The following is a 13,271-nucleotide window of genomic DNA, read 5'->3' on the forward strand; positions in this document are numbered from 1 at the left end:
GGCTTGATGCCAGTAAGTCTACATAGATGATTGTAGCAGGGTGCCACACCCTTTGTTCTGACCCTTTTTTGGAAGTAACTTCTGATCCTCATTTAAAGGTATCCATAGTAGGAGGTCCGAAGAAGTATAAAGTGAAAGAGTATTGGACATTATGTCTCATTCAAATGTGTCTTCTTGAGGGGAAAGGAGTCTGTGTAAAGGGACTCAATGACCTGCTTCCAGCAACTACCCCTATCTCCACAGGCCAGTTGAGGTAGATAATGGTAATTGGCGACAGTCATGAAGTCTCATTTCCTTGCTTGGCCTGAGCTTAAGCAGTTTGCATCTCAGTGACACCCAGTGAGGCTCCTGTTTTGCAGGTGAGGATTTGAGGCAGTGAGTTCTCAAGCCCAGTCTCTCGCAGATGGTTAAGGAGGAGTCAGGATTCACACAGAGTGGATCCAAGACGTGCCTTCGGAGCCAAGCTGGCTCCTCCTGGAAGGACCTCCAATCAGTTCAGCAGAGTCAGATATCTGGGTGGATTTTCATTTTCCTGGTCCTCCAATCAAAATTTACTGCTTGATTGATTCAGACTTGATTGTTTGAATAGTAAAGAAAGGACGAGTGTTACAGCTTCCAATTTCTACTTATAGTATGTAGCCGTTCAGGTCAGCTGATGACTATTGTGTGAGCCCACAGACTGCCCGGTTTGGAGGCCCATGATGGGCACAGATGTGCCAGTCCTTTGTCAGGGCAGCAAAGGAATTTCCAGAACTATTCAATTAATGCAATGGAATAGTTAGCTCTGCTTACGATTTTATTATTATTAAATGTGGTTTCTACTGTTAGGGCATGGTTTAAGGATTAAATAAAGGGCTATCCATATACTTAAGGCAGCCAGTTTTTGAATATTATCTGAATATTTATCCAATTTATAGTAAAACCTTTTTTTGTTTGTTTTTTTGAGACAGGGTTTCTCTGTGTGGCCCTGGCTGTCCTGGAACTCACTCTGTAGACCAGGCTGGCCTCAAACTCAGAAATCCGCCTGCCTCTGCCTCCCAAGTGCTGGGATTAAAGGCGTGCGCCACCACCGCCCGGCTAGTAAAACCTTTTTAAACATAAGTATGTAGTCTTTGATTATTTTTTTTTAAGATATCACCATGCAAGATATGGCTTTTTAAAAATATGTTTTTGTTTTGTCTCTTTTTTGGGGGTTTTGATATACAGTTTTACAGAGTTGAATTTTACTTCAACATTAGAGGAAACATGGAGGCTGGGGAGCTGGCTCAGTGTAGCTCAGTGAGAATAGGGATCTGAGTTTGAGTTCCCAGTCAGTCCCCAAAAGAAAACCTGAGCATGATATTTGAGTCAGCAGGTATGGATCCCAAAGGCTTACTGATAAGCTACTCACAAAACAGTGAGACTTTGCTTCAGTGGGAGACCCTGTCCTAAGACTGTGAGGTTGAGAGCCATAGTAGAAGACACCCAGTGTCCTCCTCAGGCCTCCCATGGGTACACAAGGGTGTATTCACATCCTCCCACCTCAAATGCTAACTGGGTAGCAGTGGAGTCGGAGTCAATTGGACAGATGCTAAAAATAAGCTAATGCAGTTTAATGTTTTTCAACAGCACATGGACATTAAGAATGTCCTGGGTATTTTGTTTTAGGCCTTCTCTTGCCCACTTGCCTTTCCAAAGTCTGACCAACGCATTCAGTGAACGAGAACATTTGTGTATCTTGCATCATGCTGGTCATATAAAATATTTTTATGCACTTCCCTAGTAGGCAGAGCCTTTATCCCTGCACTAGAGATGGCAGCAAGCAACACCACACAGAGCTATTCGCACATTCAAGGCAGGGCTTGAGCATATAGTTCAGTGGCGGGCCAGGCCCCTGACATGAAGTCCAGTTCAGTTCTCAGCACAACAAAAACACACACAACAAACAAATACAGGCTGAAGATGGCTGTAAGGGTAAGCAAAGTAGGGAGTAAGAGGAAGTTAGGAAGTGTCCTCTGTTAGGCCAGAGTCCAGCATAGAATGTCACTAGGAGGCTTTTGTGGGAATAGTGGACAGAAGAGGCCTTCCCCTCGGCCCACAGTCTGAGAACTGGTCTTGATCAAGTTAGTGTTTCTATTTTGTGTTTCCTCTTATCTGTTGAAGTATTGGACATTGCGTGTCTTGCATTTATCAATATAAAATAGAAACCTTGAAAATAAATGGTACAAATAGAGACCATGGGACCCATATCCATTCCTGAAGTGCGCCCTCCATCTACATGGTGCTGGGTGGTGTCAGTTCTGGGCACACTTGCTCTGGTGGGGCCACTCATCTAGGGCAGACTTTACTTTTAGTTTTGGCTTGTCCAGGCACTTGGCTTGTTACCTTGAGCCTCTCTCTACTGGTTAATTTAAAAGCTCTTAGGGGTGTGCCCCGTGGCCACCCAAGCCCAGGAGCTTCCTGCTTCCTGACTTCATCCACTGGGGTGTGTGTGTCACAGTGAACTCTACTCCAGCAATCTTGGGCCATGTGAATTCCTGGTATTATGGGTTTCAGTGATAGGAAGCTAATTTGGCTGGCCTGTGTGTCTTTGTGTTCTGGAGCACGTTGTAAATGCTCACACTTAGAAAGGAATGTAAAGTGAAGGGCCAAAAAGCAAGGTCACTGCTATTGGATCTGTCATGGAGTAGTCTTGCTTTGTATTTTGAAAGGTGGCTTATCGTTATAAAACGTCAGAGGCTGAAGGACTGGAAACATTTATTTCAAGCTATTGAAAGGACGTAGGGCTTCATGAGGGCTCTATCATTCCTGATGCTCAAGTGTGCATTTAATAAAAGTGCAATCACTTTGAGACCCATACATCTGTGAGACTACACGTTCATGGCACTTTTGTACTTTAGATAATTTACTGTTTGAAGTGATAATGGCGGTCACCGTTAGAATTATGGGCCACAAGTTCACAGCTGCTTCTAGTGATATTTCCCACTTAACAATTTCCAAAAAAGAATTCTATTCAGTTTTACAAGTTGGTTTTCTTTTAGTTGAAGAGATAAATTATAACCTTACCAGTGTTGCCGTGAAATTTCTCCAGATTACCTTTTTTTGAAGTATAGTAGTCAAACAGAAAAATATATGATAACTCAAAGATCAACTCTCAAGGGCTCAGGAGATGATAAAGTGCTTGGTCTGAAATTGGGAGGCTTTGAGTTTGATCCTAGAACTGATCTTAAGAAATGACCCATAAGCTGCTAAATTTACAGGTTGAAGATTCCTTAGGAGGTAAACACTCTCTGCCACGGCCTCTCCCATGTTCTACCCCAAGGGTACCAATCACTTTTCTTTTGCTTGTTTTAGTATTTTTATGTTAACCTATCCATATTACCTATACCCTTCTTCTCTCACTGTTTGGGAGACTGAACCATACCCTAGAACAAAGTTTCAGACTGTTCAATCCCTTTGCTACCTAGTGTTCACCTGTGTATGCATTCCATAAAGACACTAGGAAGTCTCCTGGGTATGACTTCTGCCAAATAGACAAACAAAACAAAACAAACAAACAAACAAAACTGTTCTTAAGTGTGTACCTGGAACAGGATTTACAGGGTTGTGGACTATGGGCATATTTAGTTTAAGTAGATATTACCAAGTGGGATCAGAGTGAAGGGATCAGATGTTTTCACCAGCGATATGAGGACTTATGGATTTCCTGTTGATGCTCTTCTGGGTTGGAGCTGCATATTGTCCATCTTGTGTCCTGCTTATTCTGTGAAAAGGAAGAGTTGTTGATGCTGGGAAGCTGAGTTCAACCTTGGTCTGTCTTCACTCATCTCTTCCTTTTTCTCCATATGAATGTGTGCTATGTACATTACTACCAGCTTGATGTGTGGAATATGTTCAATATACATGTTGACAGCAAATGCATTTTTTCTTCTACTACTTATGCTGAAAAGCTATCCCAGAGGCCATCTAGATCAGGCTTCTGCAGTGTGGTTCTCACTGATGCCCTGTGTTGATAATGATGGAAAATACTTACTTCCGTACTTGAGGGAGGCCCCTCTGTTCTGCTATACATTATTAATTTAAGTCTCTCCAACACTGAGGTGGTATCTGGTTCCTTTTGACTTTCTTGTAAACATCATGCTCTTTCACAGGAAAAAAAAAAGCCCTACATGCCTGTAATAGAATTGAGACTGTTCAGGTCTTACTTAGTTCATGTTAGTTTTTTTTTTTTTTTCCTGGAGACTGAGTATTACTAAGTAGTCCTGGCTAGAATTCACTAGCCCTAGTGGCCTTAAATTCAGAGATCTGACTTTCTCTGCCTCCCTGGTGTTGGGGTTAAAGGTATCAGATCCCATACATGGCTCTTGGCCCATTTTAAAAACTATAATCTGGAGGACCAGGATTTTTTAACAGTTTGCCAAGGGTTTTCTTGGGTGGAAAAGCTGTAGACGATGGAGGGGAAAACTCAAATATATACAAAGCTGTTTGTTTGGTTTTTCTCCTTTCAGTTGTACGTATGTTTCTGGTTTTCCTTCATATGCATGCTTTGATTTTTGCTTAAAAACCTTCAGAGTGAGTTTAAACATTATTTAAAGAAAATTGAACAACTTCTCAGGCTATCATGGATAAAACAAAAAAAAAAGAGCAAATGATTTCTTTTTATAGAAAACTCACTGTAATATTTAAGTCAATGGTCATGGGAAGACTCGTGTGCTATGTGCTCTGATTTCAGAACATACAGGGGAATTTTAACACTGATAGACCTTTGTAAGGAAAATGAATTTTAGTTATAGCTAATAATTTAAGGTTCATGGGTATTATTTAATCAATATGTTCTTTTTTTTACAGGCAAGAAGAGACTGACAGGAGACTGAAAAATGTAAGCTGTATTTCATGGAGTGTTATAAATAGCTTTTCCTTTATATTCTGTAAAGTCATAATAGATCTAAGAATACATGCAGTGTCATCTTTTCTAATTAGATTTTACCTAGAAACCAACCAGTTAGAGTCTAAGAGCATGTATTATAATACATTGTTAGGCTTTGTATAGACCGAAATTTGGCATAAAATGGAAAATTAAGTTTCAAGGGCTGGTTGTTAAATTTCTAATCTGGCAACACCAAACTCAATTCAAAAGTCTCAGCAGGAGATTATCAAATTAGACATTAAAAGAAGACACTGACTGCTTAAGAACTCTAGGTAGTTATTCATTATAGGCTGGCATCATGTCCTTAATATTCTATAATTATAAAAGAATATTTAAAAGTAACATTCTATTTAAAAATATGGTCACCAAGCAATGAGAATTACTGACTTTTGGTGTTTATTATATAGTTTTTTTGGGAAAATAGTGACATAAAAAGTTTCACTTGTAGGCCAGGGAGATGGGCCTCAGTGGGTAGAAGAGCTTCTTGTATAAGCCTGGTGGCCTGAGTTCGGATCCCTGAAACCAGTGTAAAAGGCTGGAAACAGTGGTGTATGCAGATTTACAGCACTCAGTGTGAGATGAGGGTCAGAGACAGAGAATTGCTCAGAAATTCATGGCCAGCCATGCTTAGCGGAGCAGCAAGCTATTAGAGAGGCCTTGTCTTAAGACAAAGCTAGAAAGTGGAAATCAGCTTCCAGAAATTGTCCACACTTGTGGACCTGTATGTTTTCTTTCTGTCTCTCTGTGTCTATCACACATACTTACCCTCCTCTCCCCAGCCCCGAGTTTCACTTGGAGTTTATACTCATCTGATTTTTTGAGACAGCTTCTCATGTAGCCTAGTCTGTTCTCATAGTTTTCATGTACACATATGACCTTTGAACTTCTTCTGATCCCCTTGCTTCTGACTTCTAAGTGATGGGGATCCAGATATGCACCACCAGGCCCAGTTTTATGCAATGCTGAGCACTAAAGCCAGGGCCCCACACATGCTAAGAAATTATTCTACTGAACACCACCACTAACCCTTGTGTGCTTTTCTTACTAACCACTCCTCAAGAGTAGAGTGTCTGATTGCCTATTGAGTTCTGTGCCTTTTGATCTGAGGACCCATTTTGAATCAATGGGTCCACAGATCAAGAATAATTATATTTTGAATGACTACATTCCATACCATACATCTAAGCATCTGTTTCTCATCTGTGATGTATTATGAACTGCAATTTATCCACTTGCAATTGAACTGGTACTTGCTTGCCAACTCACTGGTCCTGTTCTTTCCATTTAGGTTTTGATAACTTTGTACTGGCTGGGAAGAAAAGCACAAAATAGTCCCTATTATCATGGTCCCTATCTCAATTTGAAAGCTTTTGAGACCCTTTTAGGACAAGCTTTGACTAAGGTAAGGGCACAACCAACATCTGTATGAAATGACTACTGATTCTTTTATCATACTCTTCCCTTCCGCTTCTCCTCCTCTGCAGCAAACATGGCGGCGAGCTTGTCTGTCCTCTCTAGACAGACAGGCCTGTGTAGGCAGGGTAGTTACTTGTTTTCTAGCTTTACGTGTTTCTTCCGGGGAGTAGGCTATTCCAGGCCAGTTCCAAGGTATAGAATTTTATGTCCTTAATTTTAGGTAATTTGATGGCACACACATTCTTTTTTTATATACTATATAACTTAACTGTTTCTATACTCATTATGAACTCAACCTGCAGTAAAAAGGCATTTCTAGGGCTGTTAACATTTATAGGAGTTACTCGATTTCTTTATATTAATTTGTTTCTTGCGGTGGGTAATTATCTCTAGTGACTACATTCTAATATCACCAGGGTGCTAGTGTTTTGTGAAGAGTGATAAATGTTACAGTGAAACTTGACAGAGTTTTGCTTGTTTTAAGGCAGAGTCTCAAGCAATCTGGGTTATCCAACACTTTTGCTATATGGACAAGGATGACCTTGAGCTTCTGAGCTTCCTGCCTGACTGAGTTATGTCTGACTACTGAGGAAGTTAGATATTTGTGTGTGCATGTCTGTGTGTAGGAATACATGTGAGAGGGTGAGTGTGCTCGTGACCTTGGTGGCCAGAAGAGAGCATCTGATGCCTGGGAGCTCAAGGTACTGGAGTTGTGAGTTGCTTGATATGGGTGCTGGGAACTAAACTAGAGGAGCAAATACTCTGACCTGCTGAGCCCAGAATTTTGGATTTTACATGTGTTGCTGTTCCTTCACATTGTAACAGGCATTAGAACCTTGTAGACTATTTGTGAAGTACCAAGTGCTCAGAGCAAAATATACTGATTTTTCTGTAAAAAAAACAAAAACAAAACCTGTATTTATAGGGCCCTAGCGGAAAAATTAATTTCTCTGTGGAACTATTCATCCAGGGTACTTTATAAGAATTGAGAGAAAATAGATGCTCAAAATGATAAAATGCCATCTACGTAGTCGTGCTTGCTTTGTGAGATTTCCCTGATGAGAGTGAACAAGAAAAATATTTAGTGTTTGTTCCTGACACATTGTGAGGATAAATTGTAAGAAATTGATAGCCCTTTAGGTCTGTGGAGAAAGCTCAGTTGGTTAAATGCTCTCACCCATTCAAGGGTGAGAATGAGTCCGCTCCCTCAAATTCATGCAATAATGTGGAGTGTGGTGACAGGCATATGTTATCCCAGCTCTGAGGAGGCTAAGACAGGATTCCAGGGCCCTGGCCAGCCAGTATAGCTTGCTGGGCAAACTGCTGACTAACAAGTATCCTGTTTTGGTCTCAAGAACCATAAACCAACCAACCAAACACAAAGTGGATGTCTCTTGAAAAACAACACTGGAGATTGGGCTCTGGCCTCTGCACGCATATCCCTGCATGCGTTTGAACATTGGCACACATATGTGCACCCACACCTGTGTGGTGCATGTGTACATGAACACTCAGAAGACAGTTCTGTACTCACACTTTTTGCATGAGTTAACTGAGTTAGTAGCTAACTCACTATAACTAATAGTGAGCTATTGCCACTTACACATATTGTGCTAGAAATTGGAGAATGATTCATCCACCAGAGAGCATAATCGTCACATCAGTCCTTGCTGTGAGGGTGAGGCTCTGGTGGGGTTATTGCAAGGAGTTTTGGGTACGAGGGAAACCTGGCTTTGCAGTTGTCTGACCTAAGGAGCTATGCAGTCAGAAGGTACAAGGGACATGGCTTGGTGGACTAGTGTTCTTTATAGCCTTCCTAACTTTTTATGGCAATGACTCAGGATGAGTAATTTCAGTGCAGTGTGTGCAAGGAATGCCTCTTTAAAGGATGTTCGCACTCACCGATGTCAGAGTCAGTGTGGTCAGGAGACTTTTTTTTTTTAGATAAGACTGTGGTTGTGGTCCTATTATTCCATTACCTGGTGGGAACAGACATGAGAGGCATGTAAATCTATCATTTGTTTTGTATCAGTTCTTTTAAAATGTAAGGCATTATGTCGACTTTACTTACCCAGTTCCCTGGCAATACCAACCGGAAATAGCAATGAAACCATGCTCACTGGAAGCTGTTGTATTTGACTCAGATTGTAATTTGCAAATGACTCACTTTGGGGGACTTGTCAGGGTAAAGTCCTCACGGTGCAGGGCCAGACCTGGGTTATTTATAACGGGTCACATAGTGGCTAGTCAGTCACTTTAACATAAGATCAGAAGTCATATTGTGTTAACACTGAGGTTTCAAAAAGTATGGAAGTCTGTGTTTGAAAAGCCTAAGTCTGGTGCATCCAAAGCCTGACTTTAAAATGTCAGTCTCATATCTTGGGACATAGACTGTTGGCACTAAGCTCGCAAAGGGCAGACGAAAGGTAGATCCTGGTCATGTTCATGTCAGGCCACCAAGGTTAACGGCAGCATGAAATCTCTTTACTGGCCATACTTGGCATTTCAAACAGGCATCAGACAATTAACTCAGGGATTGAAGGATCTGATTTAGGCAGAAGTCTGCTTGAAACAGCTGCTAGTTATTTGTTCCAAGCACTTGCCAGCTTTTCTTCACGTGTTGAAAGTCTTATGATAAATGTGAAGACAATAATAACACTTGCAAACCTCACATCATCCTTATCTGACACGGTGTTTCCATTGGCTGTTTCTAATAGCGTCTGCTCACCTTTCTGTCTTTACTTAACCATTTGTAGATTAATTCAGATAACACACCTCACTCTTATATTCTCAGAGTCCATCTCTTAAAAGTAAAAATTTTTCTTTATAGCTTTTATATATACATTAAAAAGATCATCAATATTTTTTGTCATTTAATATTGAATCTTTTTCCTCATGGCCTCTAAAATATTTTTTAAAAGTTAAATCATGATTTAATCAATGTTTGTATAGTGGTGATTAGTTAAACTGCTTTGTGCTCCTGGCAGGTCGGGCTCCGAGCCACCTGCCAGAGCCCTCTGGATTCATGACTGAAAGATACACCCCCCCACACACACACACACCTCTGTTAATTTTAATATGCCTTGACTAGCTCAAAGACTGAGCCGTTCTTATCCTTCCTGATGCTGGCAAATATTCCCCTCTGGTTCTTCTGAGTTAATATATTTTAAAAATCTATATTTCATTTCTGCTACCCCAAACACAATTGGAGAAGTGGCCTGTGTGGCCACTTTTCCTAATTTTCACGTCAGTTATGTCTGGTCTTTCTTCTTCTCCATCATGGCCATCTCTGCTCAATTCCTCTTTCCTGGTTCCTTGCCTTTGGAAATCCAAAGGTCCTGCCTCATTCTACCCCCTCACCCCCAACCATTGGCTGTTGGCTCTTTATTTATTGATTAAAGACCAATTGGAGACAAGGCCCTTCATTGGTTGGACAGGCAGATTCCTGATTTGGGGGGCTTGATTAATTCAAAGCATTAGAACCAATCCCCAACAAATTTGTTATATCTAGTATATTATTCTTATATTCTTTAACTTGCCATCTGAGAATAAACTTGTTGACTTTTATTGTGTCCTAATTTTTTTTTTGTTTTTGTTTTTTCAAGACTGGGTTTCTCTGTATAGCCTTGGCTGTCCTAGAACTCACTCTGTAGACCAGGCTGGCCTCGAACTCAGAAATCCACCTGCCTCTGCCTCCCAAGTACTAGGATTACAGGCATGCGCCCCCACTGCCCAGCTTGTGTCCTAATTTTTAAAGGACCAGTTAGGTTCTGACATTAAGGTTTAGAGGTGTGTTAATTAGGATGGCTTATTTTTGGAAAGTTCTACATAAGTTATAAACCTAAAGGTAATATCTTTTGTCCTATTTCTATGTATCTCTTATTCATAAAAAAGCCAAACAACTATTTTATTTCTGTCCAAGGAATTTCAGTCTTATACTCCATCAAGCATATATCCTAACTTTGGCTAAATAAGAAAAGAGGCCTGGCACATCTCATGTGACTGGCTCTATCCCAGAATCTTCTCTGCCTCCCAGATATCCCAACTCTATTTCCTGCCTAAGCCATAGGCCATAGGCTTTTAATCGATAGGCGATTCATCCATACAATACACAGATATTCTCTCTATAATTCCTCTTTTTAGTCCAATAAAAGGCTCTTTTTCTTTTAAATATAAACTGAATGGAATTATGACAATTTTGAAAACTATAAGGTATGATATACATTTATAATGTCCAGTTCACACTATTTGGCAATTAAAGAAAATTTTTTAATACCAAAAAAAAAGAGGCCTGGTTGCCAGCATCTTGAATAATAATAATAATAATAAATAGTAGTAGTAATAGTAATAGAATAGAATAATAGAATTTATGTTTTTTTTGAGGGTTGATGGGGTTACAAAATACCATTCTGGTCTTATGTTTAATATAAACCATTCCAGATTTTTCCTGGAGAACAAGACTTCTTAAAGATTTGCCTACCTTTGGGGTATAAACATTAAGATATTTTCATTGATTTCTTTTATCTCCCCCCTCTCTCTCTCTCTCTGCCATTCCATTCCTCTCCCCCCTCCCGCCATTGTACAGTTTGTGGAGAAGAAAAAGTACTTTTAACCAGTTTTGTTTTCTTCTTCTTGTGTTGAGCAGGAAAACCCTGTCCATTCACCTCTCTAGTTAATCAGAGCTTCTGTATCTCTGCAAGTTCATGTTCACTCTCTGATCTGTGTACAATGTTTCCTTCAGGCACTTGAAGATTCTAGCTGCCTGAAAAGAAGTGGCCGGGACAGTGGCTACGGGGACATCTGGTGTCCTGACAGAGGAGAATTTCCTGCCCCTCCAGGTAGCCACAGGAGGGAAGATTCCTTTGAAAGCTTGGACTCCTTGGGGTCTAGATCACTGACCAGCTGCTCCTCAGACCTCACTCTTAGAGGTGGGAACGAAGGTGAGTGGGTGCTGTATCTTGGGCTGTACGTTTATTTTATTTCTTTGTATATGAAGAGGAAGAGGGGAGAAAGTAGAGATTGAAAATTATCTGAAGATTTTTCACTGGGATGTGGACTTTCATAACGCTGTGTTCTTAGGTATTTTGTTGTTGTTTCTTTTGTATTTGGATGGAACCACTGAGGAGATTTTCCCTGGCTCACTGGGACTGGATTTTGTCAGTGCGACTTAACAACAGGTACCTAATAAGACCTGTTATCTCAAATATCTAAACACAATGCATTAAGAGTCTGTAAGATGTCTGTTTTACTTTCAGAGTAGTTTCCTTTCCTGACTGAATTTTACCAGAAATACTTAAGAAACACTAAAGAGGTAAAATATTTCAATAGTTCTCTCTAAGCTTTGATTGACAGGAAGGTGAACATCTTCCAACTGTGCTCCATGCTAATCCAGGACAGAGTGAGGGGATGAGTTACTCTAAGTCCTGTTGTGGGAAGGAAATGTCATTCGAGTTTGGAACCTTGGGGTGAAACCCTTCCCTGAAATTCATGTCTTCAAGGCTTAGAAGATGGCTCAGTGGTTAGAGCTACTCACTGCTGCTAAGCCTGAGTTCTGTCTCTGGGATCCACAGAGTGGATGGAGGGGAAAAAAAAATCAATTCCTGCAAGCTGTCCTCTTCCTTCTACATGTGCATCATGGCAAGAATGAGCACACATATATTCACACAGAATCAGTAATGATTAGTAAATTTTTATAAGAAGAAATGCCCGCCTCCCCTCTTCACATTGTAGAGAATTGTAAAAAAAGAAAACAAAACAAAACATGTCTTATTCCTATGGCTATTAGGTAGTATTAACAGTTTCAGACTAAATATCTAGGTAGTCTGAGTTCAGTCTGTCTGAATGGAAACCAGAGATAACAGTTCTTCAAATACTGAGGCTTTCAGTCAGTGATAGAGCAGGTGGTCAGGAGACTGCAGTTTAGACTCCAGCACTTCCAAGACCAAGTCTTTCCTTTTAATGACATCTGTGCTTCAAGCATCATCAGTGTCAGAAAGGAAATGGGGGTTCTGATTGTGAACTTGTGCTCCGTCTTTGAAGATTTTCAGTTTGTCTATTATAGATATAAGTATTTGACCCAAGACCTCTATTATGCAAAATTTCAAACATCACAAATAATATGCTGCTTTTCTAAAAGTTAGTGAGGCATAACAAAAGTAAATCCTTTTTAGAATAGTGATAGGATCAAAAACGTGAATGGCTTAGTGTTAACCTTTGTTACCGTCACCGTCCTTACCGAGGTGTGGCTCTTAAGAGTTCAGACGAAGATGATCATGATGATAAGGAAGTCAATCTAAGTTTATAATTCATCGGAATAATCACAGTTGTAAACGGAGACTGAAAAATCTCAACCTGCTGTGTTCCTTGGTCCTGACTGAGGAACCTATGGAATGCTTTGTTTGGATTTATATCTACTTGTCAAAGTATAACAGAGGTTACAAGAAAGGTTGTGGGTTTGTGGCAAGTGTGGGTTTCTCATCAAAACATCCGGACATTGTGGTGTAAGGTCCTAGCATCCTTTAGATGTGGTCTATCCCAGGTGTGTGTGAAGCAGAGGGGCCCCACAGTCACAGTGCAAGGGAGCCTTGTTTAAGGACTGGACAGGTAGGCAATTATAAGTAGGGTAGGAGGAGGGAGCTGGGCTCCAGGAGGATGAAGATTTTCTGTGATTACTGTATTAAAATTCTGCTACCCACACAATGATAGTGGGTGGTAACCACACTTAGGATAATATTTTTAGGATTAGAAAACTGTACATTTAATGAGTTTTAGATGAAAACATATCAGGAGTGGTATTTGTATATAGGCTAAAAAAAATAATATTTTTAAGTATAAACCTTCAAAAAGCAAATGGTCTTTGAGTTCCAAATTTCATGAGTAGGTTTTTGGAAGGAAAGCACCTTTTTTTTTTAAAGTTCTAAACAAACAAACAAACAAACACAAAGAGGGA

At 40.3% G+C, this 13,271-nt stretch overlaps 1 protein-coding gene across 4 annotated transcripts in view; it reads left to right on the forward strand.

Annotated features, from left to right (window-relative positions):
* Positions 1-13,271, forward strand: part of Lmo7 (LIM domain 7) — a 130,197-nt gene that overhangs the window by 65,312 nt on the left and 51,614 nt on the right. For all 4 annotated transcript variants that reach the window (XM_028771760.1, XM_028771778.1, XM_028771770.1 and 1 more), the window contains 3 exons: positions 4,828-4,858; positions 6,195-6,308; positions 11,064-11,262. The gene's annotated coding sequence lies outside the window, so the exon portion shown is untranslated. The remainder of the gene's footprint in view (positions 1-4,827; positions 4,859-6,194; positions 6,309-11,063; positions 11,263-13,271) is intronic.

This window comes from Grammomys surdaster, unplaced genomic scaffold, assembly GCF_004785775.1.
Source record: "Grammomys surdaster isolate TR1022 unplaced genomic scaffold, NIH_TR_1.0 65, whole genome shotgun sequence".
Lineage (NCBI taxonomy): Eukaryota > Metazoa > Chordata > Mammalia > Rodentia > Muridae > Grammomys > Grammomys surdaster.